The sequence below is a fragment of the Nicotiana tomentosiformis genome, chromosome 5, assembly GCF_000390325.3.
Source record: "Nicotiana tomentosiformis chromosome 5, ASM39032v3, whole genome shotgun sequence".
NCBI lineage: Eukaryota > Viridiplantae > Streptophyta > Magnoliopsida > Solanales > Solanaceae > Nicotiana > Nicotiana tomentosiformis.
The window spans coordinates 79,749,914-79,763,221 of record NC_090816.1 but is presented as its reverse complement, the minus strand read 5'-3'; positions in this window follow the sequence as shown (position 1 = coordinate 79,763,221).

The window sequence follows — 13,308 nt, the reverse complement described above, 5'->3', positions numbered from 1 at the left end:
TGAGTGACATGCCACATCAAATGCCATCCAGAACCTCATATGATGCGATTCGTACGCCAAACAAGCAACAACTTGAATATAATAAAAAATAGAAAGAGAACTATCCAACCAGTTCACCAGATACAACATCCAAATCATGATGCTATGATTCCATCCCACAAGAGAGAAGCAGAGCACACAAAATAAGCACAAAGAATCATATTCCAATATAACTCCGTTGCGGTGTGTAACCCGATCAAAACATATCAATCCACATGGAGATACCCGTCGAGCCCAAATAATCACACTCAACAAACACGTATGTATCAACAGTAAGCACGCAAAGTGGATGAACATAACCATGGAGAGACGAATTGTAAGGCCTCGAAAAAGTTCTCTAATGATTTAATATTTTAAAGTACGCCAATGGTATTTGGGAATAGCGTGTTAGAGTATTATAGGAGACCCATTGGAAAGAGCCACATTGTTTCGAAATGAAAAGTATATGCTTAAGGTGCGTTGAAACATACTAAGGAGTTTTGTGAATGGAAAGAATTCGTGTGGAACAAGTAGGATACATTAAGTGAAAGGATGTCTCAATTTGCACAAGATCCTACGTCAAATGTCTGCATCTACCAAAATATAACGACTTATGAGGTAATCTAGCTATCAAATTAAAGCCCTCTGTGTCTAGTTTCTAACGCTTCAAACCGTTTGTCATTCGGACATTCCTACAAGAAGTTATGATCCAATACCCAAAGGCTGGCCTGTAGCTCGTGAGGCTGGTGTAAGACCAGGCTTTAGCCTGGCAAGGCCAGGTCTGTAGCCCGGTCTGGAATTTCGGAGTATCCAATCTTCTATTGTTATAACCCGACCCAACTTCTATAAATAAGCCTTGAAGCTCATTTTGGAGCAAAAATCTGATATTTTTAGAGAGGGTGAGGCGGTAGGACCTCTTTGTGTAGGGATTGTGGTATTATGGAATACACATCCACTCACATATATTGGGGTGAGGCAGTAGGACAGCTTTGTGTAGGGATTGTGGTATTATGGAATACACCTCCACCCGCATATATTAGGGTGAGGCGGTAGGACTGCTTTGTGTTGGGATTCTAGTATTGTGATATACTTCCACCCGCATATATTGGGGTGAGGTGGTAGGGCCGCTTTGTGTTGGGATTGTGGTATTGTGATGCACCTCCACCCGTATATATTGAGGTGAGGCGGTAGGACCGCTTTGTGTAGGGATTGTGGTATTGTGGAATACACCTCCACCCGCATATATTGGGGTGAGGCGGTATGACCACTTTGTGTAGGGATTGTGGTATTGCGATAAACCTCTACCCGCATATATTGGGGTGAGGCGGTAGGACCGCTTTATTTTGGGATTCTAGTATTGTAATATACTTCCACCCGCATATATTGGGGTGAGGCGGTAGAGCCGCTTTGTGTTGGGATTCTAATATTGTAATATACTTCCACCCGCATATATTGGGGTGAGGCGGTAGAGCCGCTTTGTGCTGGGATTGTGGTGTTTTGATACACTTCCACCCGCATTTACTGGGGTGAGGCGATATGGCCGCTTTGTGTAGAGATTGTGGTATCGTGATACACTTCCACCCGTTTATGTTGGGGTGAGACGACATCGCCGCTTTGTGTGAAGGTGGTTATAGAGGATCCCCAACTGAGTATTTATAAATGTTAATGGAAGCTCTAAATAAATTTTTTTGACGTTGACAGCTATCTAAGCCCATTTAATGTTGCTATGATTCATTGTATTCATGTCGAATTTCTAAGCCCTTGAATATGTGTACTTGTATTGTGTAAGAGAACACTGTGAACGGTCTATGAGACGCATATGTGTACAATATGATATGTGAACACTGGCATTGTGAACATCAGTATTGTGAACATTGGTGTTTGTGAATAGTGATATTGTAAACAGTAGTATATCGGTGTTAATGATCTGCCAAACAAAATCGTATATGAAGTTCGTATTTTGGAAAATTAACATGTTTTTAACTAGACATTTGGATATTGTGGATTGTGACTATTTGTTTCTATGTGATGCCTTTTCTGATATGGGCATTCTATTTTGAAAGTGGATTTTCAGCTATACATACTAGTGCTATTCGACAGTGCTAACGTCTCTTTTGCCGGGGGCGCTGCATCTTTTAATGGATGCAGGTATACTTCTACAGGATGATATGGACCTTTGATAGGGATCTTCTTCACTACTCAGCTTATGGTGAGCCCGCTATAGTTCTAGTGGGTGTTTGGGTCTAGTTCGTTTTTTGTATATAGGTATCCATTGTCATAGAAGCTCCATGTACACCATGGGTCATGTAATTAAAGATTTGAGTTTTGTCATGTATTTATGTTCACAGTATATACAACTATTTATAGAGCTGTGTAACCACCACGAGAAAGAAAATATGGTCCATTGAGCCAAGTGTATTTAATATGAAAGTCAAGCTTTTATTATGTTGGGGTAAATCATGCATGAGTAATGATGAGAGGTTAATGTAAATTAGGTTTGCTCGACTGGGTTTACTCGGTTGAGCGCCGGTCGCGCTCCACGATTTCGGGGCGTGACAAACTTGGTATCAGAGCATGGTTTATGAGTCCTAAGGTGTCATGGAGCTGTGTCAGTAGAGTCCCTATTATCTGTGTGTTGCCGGCCACACTTATAATAGGGAGGCTACAATGACATTTAGGAAATGTTTCTCTTCTTCTATCATCGATCGTGCGTTAAGGTTCCGAGTTAGTCTCAGAGTTCCCTTGTTAACATCAAGGAATGTTTGCATATCATGCTACGAAATGAGAAAGGCCTAAGGATTAAAGGAATGATGCGCATAACATGCATAATGTGTGAGGTGCCCAATTGTCCTCGTAATGGAGGAAGGAAAGGTCAAGGATACGACAAAGGTAAGCTAGGTCATAGAGTTGGTCTAGATAATCATGGTTGTTGTTTTTATGTATATGGTGCAATGTGGTATTATCTATATGCTGTTTAGGATTGATATCTGAGATTCTCTGCCATGTGGATATGCCCTAATTACCGGGGAGACTTTGGCAAAATTTCTGAAAATTTAGGGAGTTAGCCAAATTTTGGAGCCTTTAGTGTGTAGATAAGGATTTAAGTCACATTAGGTGTCTGTGGCAGACTCACTTTGGTGTTGAGCCTATGATCCTTAGCGGGGGAGAATGTAAGGCCCCGAAAAACTTCTCTAATGAATTAATATTTTAAAGTACGCCAACGGTATTTGGGAATAGCGTGTTAGAGTATTATAGGAGACCCATGGGATAGAACTACATTATTTCGAAATGAAAAGTATATGTTTAAGGTGTGTTGAAACATACTAAGGAGTTTTGTGAATGGAAAGAATTCGTGTGGAACAAGTACGATACATTAAGTGAAAGGATGTCTCAATTTGCACAAGATCCTACTTCAAACATATGCTGCTACCAAACTATAGCGATTTATGAGGTGATCTACCTATCACATTTAAGCCCTTTGAGTCTAGTTTCTAATGCTTCAAACCGTTTGTCATTCGAACATTCCTACAAGAAGTTATGATCAAATACCCAAAGTCTGGCCTATAGCTCGCGAGGCTGGTGTAAGACCAGGCTTTAGCCTGGCGAGGCCAGGTGTAAGACCAGGCTTTAGCCTGGCGAGGCCAGGCTAAAGCAAGCTAAGACCAGGCTTTAGCCTGGCGAGGCCAGGCTAAAGCGAGCCAAGGCCAGGCTTTAGCCTGGCGAGGCCAGGTCTGTAGCCCGGTCTAGAATTTCGGAGTATCCAATCTTCTATTGTTATAACCCGACCCAACTTCGATAAATAAGCCTTGAAGCTAATTTTGGAGCAAAAATCTGATATTTTTAGAGGGAAGTGAGAGGGTTCTAGAGAGATGAAGAAGCTCAAGTGCTTTTTTCATCAAGATCTTGTCCAAGCTTTGAAATCCAACAAGAAATCCCTCAAGTTCTTCGTCTAAGAGGTAAGGTTCCATACCATAGTTTTCAATTTCGAATTTGGGTAAAATATGGTTGATTTGGAGTATGATTCTTGGGTGTGAGAGTATTATTTATACATTCATGTACCAATAAGTTTTATGGGGTGATTGTTGAGCTCAAATGGGTAAAGATTGGGTTGTGAAGTGAAAGAAACCCTGTGGAAGAATCTTGTAACCAATTTGCTCATATATTGTTAGATAAAATGCTCAAATGAGCTGAGACCATGAATATCTTCCTAATAATAGTTCAATTTTGTTATGTCTCAAGATAGATTGGGATTGCTAGAATTTCCAGAACGTTGTAGTAATTTAAGGAAAGCTCAAAGCAAGGTATGTTGGCTAAACTCTTCTCTTAGAATTGAATACCACGAGGTTCATGTAAATTATGTAAGACCCGAGTGGCTTGTGTTAAAAGATATATGTCCCGAGTAAGTTTGTGTTGAAAGGTATATGTTCCGAGTAAGTTTGTGTTGAAAGATATATGTCCAATAAGTATCCTAAATGCTTTATTCATGTTATGTTGCCAATTGAGGATGTGCTCAAGTATGGGCTGTGCTTTAATAATGTATCGAGTTCAAACGAAGGCTATTATGCCAAATTTTGTGAAATATCTCTATGTGTCTTAGACTTTTAATTGCTAACATGCGTACTACACACCTTTATTTGAATTGTTGTTGTTGGTAATGATGATGTTGATGTTTGAAAGTAAAAAGGTGAGCATGAAATACTAAATACGGCCAACATGCCAAGAGTTATTTTATAATTGTGGCCAATGGTGCCAATGAAATGAAATAATATGAGAAAGATTATGAAATGAGCTTTAACTCACTATTCAAAAATTGACTTCGATAACATAATTGGCTAAAAGCTTATGAACTCAAGTGATGCCCAAATGTGGTTGTTTTAGCTAATGCTATGCTCGGTAAGTATTTTTCAATGTATTTTGTGTTCTTACACATTCGTGAGTGGAAAGTATGTATTGCCCTTTGTGGGGGAAAATGTGTCAAGAATAAATGGTGTGTTATTTGCTGATGATTTAAACTTGCGCATCAATTGCCATTCATTTTACTCCATTTATTGGAAAGCAATCTATTGTGTTTAAAGCCTTCCTTACTAATGAACTTAAAGTTGTAAATTCCGGAATATTTTACTTGTTGATAATTATGATGATGTTCTATGAAAGGGAAGAAATGAAAGTGTAGAATATGATATACGACCATAGTGCCATGAATGAATAAGAATATGTATGGCCAATGGAGCCAATGAAATAATGATGTTGTAAGTAGTTGAAAGTAATTGTGAAGTGATATATGGTGGGAAAGGTTATGAGACGAACATATTTGTACTTATGTTTCCAATGTGTTATAAGCTCTTACGCCCTCATGAGGAGAGGCTAGAGCGTTCCTAAATATTTTAAATGTTCTTGATGTCCTATGATCACCTATGGCAAGTACAATAAGTGATGGTATGAACATGAAATGTTGCCGTTTGCCAAAATGAGAATTATGAGGTGTTGTGTGTCTCTATGGTTTCTATTGTAGTACGTATGCTACTGAAATAATATATGTAAATGACTTTGATTGTTAAGTCCCCAAGAGTCATGAACCTAGATAATGACCTCAAGAGGTCAAGGGAGTGAATAATAAGATGGAAGGGAGATGTCCATTGATAAATGACGATGAACTTTAAGAAAAGGAATTGGGCCCATGTGCCATTGAAATTGACTTATTGATTTATCATGCATGCGCTAATGTAATGAGTTATGTTTCTCCATGATGAGCATGAACATGAACATGAAATATTCCAATGATATGAGTAATTACGACGTTAAATGTAATGACAAACTATGCTGCTTTGAGTTTATATATGGTATTGTGATTGTGATATACCTCTACCCGCATATATTGGGGTGAGGCGGTAGGACCGCTTTGTGTAGAGATTGTGGTATTGTAGAATACACCTCCACCCGCATATATTGGGGTGAGGCGGTAGGACCGCTTTGTGTAGGGATTGTGGTATTATGGAATATACCTCCACCCACAAATATTGGGGTGAGGCGGTAGGACTGCTTTGTGAAGGAATAGGGGTATTATGGAATACACCTCCACCCGCATATATTGGGTGAGGCGGTAGGATTGCTTTGTGTTGGGATTCTGGTATTGTGATATACTTCCACCCGCATATATTGAGGTGAGGCGGTAGGGCCGCTTTGTGTTGGGATTGTGGTATTGTGATACACCTCCACCCGCATATATTGGGGTAGGGATTGTGGTATTGTGGAATACACCTCCACCCGTATATATTGGGAAGAGGCGGTATGACCGCTTTGTGTATGGATTGTGGTATTGTGATAAACCTCCACCCGCATATATTGGGGTGAGGCGGTATGACCACTTTATGTAGGGATTGTGGTATTGCGATAAACCTCTACCCGCATATATTGGGGTGAGGCGGTAGGGCCGCTTTATTTTGGGATTCTGGTATTGTAATATACTTCCGCCCGCATATATTGGGGTGATGCGGTAGAGCCGCTTTATATTAGGATTCTGATATTGTAATATACTTCCACCCGCATATATTGGGGTGAGACGGTAGAGCCGCTTTGTGTTAGGATTGTAGTATTTTGATACACTTCCACCCGCATATATTAGGGTGAGGCGGTATGGCCGCTTTGTGTAGAGATTGTGGTATCGTGATACACCTCCACCCGTTTATGTTGGGGTGAGACGACATCGCCGCTTTGTGTGAAGGTGGTTATAGAGGATCCCCAACTGAGTATTTATAAATGTTAATGGAAGCTCTAAATAAATTTTTTTGACGTTGACAGCTATCTAAGCCCATTTAATGTTGCTATGATTCATTGTATTCATGTCGAATTTCTAAGCCCTTGAATATGTGTACTTGTATTGTGTAAGAGAACACTGTGAACGGTCTATGAGACGCATATGTGTACAATATAATATGTGAACACTGGTATTGTGAACATCGATATTGTGAACATTGTATTTGTGAATAGTGATATTGTAAACAGTGGTATATCGGTGTTAATGACCTGCCAAACACAATCGTATATGAAGTTCGTATTTTGGAAAATTATCATGTTTTTAACTAGACATTTGGATATTGTGGATTGTGACTATTTGATTCTATGTGTTGCCTTTTCTGATATGGGCATTATATTTTGAAAGAGGATTTTAAGCTATACATACTAGTGCTATTCGACAGTGCTAACGTCCCTTTTGCCGGGGGCGCTGCATCTTTTAATGGATGCAGGTATACTTCTACAGGATGATATGGACCTTTGATAGGGATCTTCTTCACTACTCAGCTTATGGTGAGCCCGCTACAGTTCTAGTGGGTGTTTGGGTCTAGTTCGTTTTATGTACATAGGTATCCATTGTCATAGAAGCTCCATGTACACCGTGGGTCATGTAATTAAAGATTTGAGTTTTGTCATGTATTTATGTTCACAGTATTTACAGCTATTTATAGAGCTGTGTAACCACCACGAGAAAGAAAATATGGTCCATTGAGCCAAGTGTATTTAATATGAAAGTCAAGCTTTTATTATGTTGTGGTAAATCATGCATGAGTAATGATGAGAGGTTAATGTAAATTAGGTTTGCTCGACTGGGTTTACTCGATTGAGCGCCGGTCGCGCTCCACGATTTCGGGCGCGTGACAAACTTGGTATCAGAGCATGGTTTTTGAGTCCTAAGGTGTCATGGAGCTGTGTCAGTAGAGTCCCTCTTATCTGTGTGTTGCCGGCCACACTTATAATAGGGAGGCTACAATGGCATTTAGGAAATGTTTCTCTTCTTCTATCATCGATCGTGCGTTAAGGTTCCGAGTTAGTCTCAGAGTTCCCTTGTTAAAATCAAGGAATGTTTGCATATCATGTTATGAAATGAGAAAGGCCTAAGGATTAAAGGAATGATGCGCATAACATGCATAATGTGTGAGGTGCCCAATTGTCCTCGTAATGGAGGAAGGAAAGGTCAAGGATACGACCAAGGTAATCTAGGTCATAGAGTTGGTCTAGATAATCATGGTTGTTGTTTTCATGTATATGGTGCAATGTGGTATTATCTATATGCTGTTTAGGATTGATATCTGAGATTCTCTGCCATGTGGATATGCCCTAATTACAGGGGAGACTTTGGCAAAATTTCTGAAAATTTAGGGAGTTAGCCAAATTTTGGAGCCTTTGTTGTGTAGATAAGGATTTAAGTCACATTAGGTGTCTATGGCAGACTCACTTTGGTGTTGAGCCTATGATCCTTAGCGGGGGAGAATGTAAGGCCCCGAAAAACTTCTCTAATAATTTAATATTTTAATGTACGCCAACGGTATTTAGGAATAGCGTGTTAGAGTATTATAGGAGACCCATGGGATAGAACCACATTATTTCGAAATGAAAAGTATATGTTTAAGGTGTGTTGAAACATACTAAGGAGTTTTGTGAATGGAAAGAATTCCTGTGGAACAAGTAGGATACATTAAGTGAAAGGATGTCTTAATTTGCACAAGATCCTACGTCAAACATATGCTGCTACCAAACTATAGCGATTTATGAGGTGATCTACCTATCACATTTAAGCCCTTTGAGTCTAGTTTCTAATGCTTCAAACCGTTTGTCATTCGAACATTCCTATAAGAAGTTATGATCAAATACCCAAAGTCTGGCCTATAGCTCGCGAGGCTGGTGTAAGACCAGGCTTTAGCCTGTCGAGGCCAGGTGTAAGACCAGGCTTTAGCCTGGCGAGGCCAGGCTAAAGCGAGCCAAGGCCAGGCTTTAGCCTGGCGAGGCCAGGTCTGTTGCCCGGTCTAGAATTTCGGAGTATCCAATCTTCAATTGTTATAACCCGACCTAACTTCGATAAATAAGCCTTGAAGCTCATTTTGGAGCAAAAATCTGATATTTTTAGAGAGAAGTGAGAGGGTTCTAGAGAGAGGAAGAAGCTCAAGTGCCTTGTTCATAAAGATCTTGTCCAAGCCTTGAAATCCAACAAGAAATCCCTCAAGTTCTTCGTCTAAGAGGTAAGGTTCCATACCCTAGTTTTCAATTTCGAATTTGGGTAAAAGATGGTTGATTTGGAGTATGATTCTTGGGTGTGAGAGTATTATTTATACATTCATGTACCAATAAGTTTTATGGGGTGATTGTTGAGCTCAAATGGGTAAAGATTGGGTTGTGAAGTGAAAGAAACTTTGTGGAAGAATCTTGTACCCAATTTGCTCATATATTGTTAGATAAAATGCTCAAATGAGTTGAGACCATGAATATCTTCCTAATAATAGTTCAATTTTGTTATGTCTCAAAATAGATTGGGATTGCTAGAATTTCCAGAACGTTGTAGTAATTTAAGGAAAGCTCAAAGCAAGGTATGTTGGCTAAACTCTTCTCTTAGAATTGAATCCCACGAGGTTCATGTAAATTATGTAAGACCCGAGTGGCTTGTGTTGAAAGATATATGTCCCGAGTAAGTTTGTGTTAAAAGGTATATGTTCCGAGTAAGTTTGTGTTAAAAGATATATGTCCAATAATTATCCTAAATGCTTTATTCATGTTATGTTGCCAATTGAGGATGTGTTCAAGTATGGGCTGTGCTTTAATAATGTATCGAGTTCAAACGAAGGCTATTATGCCAAATTTTGTGAAATATCTCTATGTGCCTTAGACTTTTAATTGCTAACATGCGTACTACACACCTTTATTTGAATTGTTGTTGTTGGTAATGATGATGTTGATGTTTGAAAGTAAAAAGGTGAGCATGAAATACTAAATACGGCCAACATGCCAAGAGTGATTTTATAATTGTGGCCAATGGTGCCAATGAAATGAAATAATATGAGAAAGATTATGAAACGAGCTTTGACTCACTATTCAAAAATTGACTTCGATAACATAATTGGCTAAAAGCTTATGAACTCAAGTGATGCCCAAATGTGGTTGTTTTAGCTAATGCTATGCTCTGTAAGTATTTTCAATGTATTTTGTGTTCTTACACATTCGTGAGTGGAAAGTATGTATTGCCCTTTGTGGGGGAAAATGTGTCAAGAATAAATGGTATGTTATTTGCTGATGATTTAAACTTGCGCATCAATTGCCATTCATTTTACTCCATTTATTGGAAAGAAATCTATTGTGTTTAAAGCCTTCATTACTAATGAACTTAAATTTGTAAATTCCGGAATATTCTACTTGTTGATAATTATGATGATGATCTATGAAAGGGAAGAAATGAAAGTGTAGAAGATGATATACGACCACAGTGCCATGAATGAATAAGAATATGTATTGCCAAGTGAGCCAATGAAATAATGATGTTGTAAGTAGTTGAAAGTAATTGTGAAGTGATATATGGTGGGAAAGGTTATGAGACGAACGTATTTGTACTTATGTTTCCAATGTGTTATAACCTCTTACGCCCTCATGAGGAGAGGCTAGAGCGTTCCTAAATATTTTAAATGTTCTTGATGTCCTATGATCACCATGGCAAGTACAATAAGTGATGGTATGAACATGAAATGTTGCCGTTTGCCAAAATGAGAATTATGAGGTGTTGTGTGTCTCTATGGTTTCTATTATAGTACGTATGCTACTGAAATAATATATGTAAATGACTTTGATTGTTAAGTCCCCAAGAGTCATGAACCTAGATAATGACCTCAAGAGGTCAAGGGAGTGAATAATAAGATGGAAGGGAGATGTCCATTGATAAATGACGATGAACTTTAAGAAAAGGAATTGGGCCCATGTGCCATTGAAATTGACTTATTGGGGTGAGGCGGTAAGACCGCTTTGTGTAGGGATTGTGGTATTATGGAATATACCTCCTCCCACATATATTGGGGTGAGGCGGTAGGACCGCTTTATGTTGGAATAGGGGTATTATGGAATACACCTCCACCCGCATATATTGGGGTGAGGCAGTAGGATTGCTTTGTGTTGGGATTCTGGTATTGTGATATACTTCCACCCTCATATATTGGGGTGAGGCGGTAGGTCCACTTTGTGTTGGGATTGTGGTATTGTGATACACCTCCACCCGCATATATTGGGGTAAGGCGGTAGGACCGCTTTGTGTAGGGATTGTGGTATTGTGGAATACACCTCCACCCGTATATATTGGGGTGAGGCGGTATGACCGCTTTGTGTAGGGATTGTGGTATTGTGATAAACCTCTACCCGCATATATTGGGGTGAGGCGGTAAGGCCGCTTTGTTTTGGGATTCTGGTATTGTAATATACTTCCACCCACATATATTGGAGTGAGGCGGTAGAGCCGCTTTGTGTTGGGATTCTGGTATTGTAATATACTTCCACCCGCATATATTAGGGTGATGCGGTAGAGCTGCTTTGTATTGGGATTGTGGTATTGTGATACACTTCCACCCATATTTATTGGGGTGAGGCGGTATGGCCGCTTTGTGTAGAAATTGTGGTATCGTGATACACCTCCACCCGTTTATGTTGGGGTGAGGCGACATCGCCACTTTGTGTGAAGGTGGTTATAAAGGATCCCTAACTGAGTATCTATAAATGTTAATGGAAGCTCTAAATAAATTTTCTTGACGTTGACGGCTATCTAATCCCATTTAATGTTGCTATGATTCATCGTATTCATGTCGAATTTCTAAGCCCTTTAATATGTGTACTTGTATTGTGTAAGAGAACACTGTGAACGGTCTATGAGACACATATGTGTACAATATGATATGTGAACACTGGTATTATGAACATCGGTATTGTGAATACTGATATTGTGAACATTGGTATTTGTGAATAGTGATATTGTGAACAATTGTATATCGGTGTTAATGATCTCCCAAAAAAAATCATATATGAAGTTCGTATTTTGGAAAATTATCATGTTTTTAACTAGACATTTGGATATTGTGGATTGTGACTATTTGTTTCTATGTGTTGCCTTTTCTGATATGGACATTCTATTTTGAAAGAGGATTTTTAGCTATACATACTAGTGCTATTCGACAGTGCTAACGTCCCTTTTGTCAGGGGCGCTGCATTTTTTAATGGATGCAGGTATACTTCTACAGGATGATATGGACCTTTGATAGGGATCATCTTCACTACTCAGCTTATGGTGAGCCCGCTACAGTTTTAGTGGGTGTTTGGGTCTAGTTCATTTTATGTATATAGGTATCCATTGTCATAGAATTTCCATGTACACTGTGGGTCATGTAATTAAAGATTTGAGTTTTGTCATGTATTTATGTTCACAGTATTTACAGCTATTTATAGAGCTGTGTAACCACCACGAGAAAGAAAATATGGGCCATTGAGCCAAGTGTATTTAATATGAAAGTCAAGCTTTTATTATGTTGTGGTAAATCATGCATGAGTAATGATGAGAGGTTAATGTAAATTAGGCTTGCTCGACTGGGTTTACTTGGTTGAGCATCGGTCGCGCTCCACGATTTCGGGGCGTGACACGAATAGCACAAAATACCGCATACAAGCAAAGCACGACTAAGACACATTAAGCAATTCAACATCTCAAGAGCCATATCGCTCAAATATCGCCACAATGCTTAACCAGGACCACATCTTGCGTGTGAATAGTCAAATAGTCTCACAACCCATAGTAGAATAAGAGAGTGATACCTAAAAATAATTAGTGCATGAATTACATCCATTCCGTCTGATGACACACCTACAGTAAAAGCTGCGCAAGAATAAGCAAATTCGATCTGATGTAGAATACACATTCTCATTAGGCCTATCAATGGGACCCCAAACCAATTTAGATCATCCCAAAATAGGTAACTAACCCTTTTTAAGTCCACATTGACCTATCCATAACACATATAATCAATGGTCTAATCCTTAACAAACATTCACAGTCCGTAGCCAAGGAATAATTTGCCTATGAGAACATTGAGTCTCTAAACCTCTAGAATACATGAGTCTCCATATCTGATTTCCAACTCTCCCGCTCAAATGACTGTTACGTCACTCATACACAATCACCTCATGAGAATTACCCCCCATAAATCTTCCGCACCACACAGCAAAAACTGAACATCAACAGTCACCAACCATGCAATTTCAGTAATACTAGTCAAGCATCTGCAAATCAATACATATTGTGTCTTCTACAACATACATCCTTCTCAGACGATACAAGATAGAGCTAGCATTCTCTTAAACATCTAAAATCTCTTATGATGTCTAGAACTCATAACCTTCCTTTCAATACTGAACCGAAACCTTGCCTATGCAAATCTCAATCCCACACGGCACACCGCATCTATCGTGCTATAGTACAAAAATACAAGAACCTCATCATCA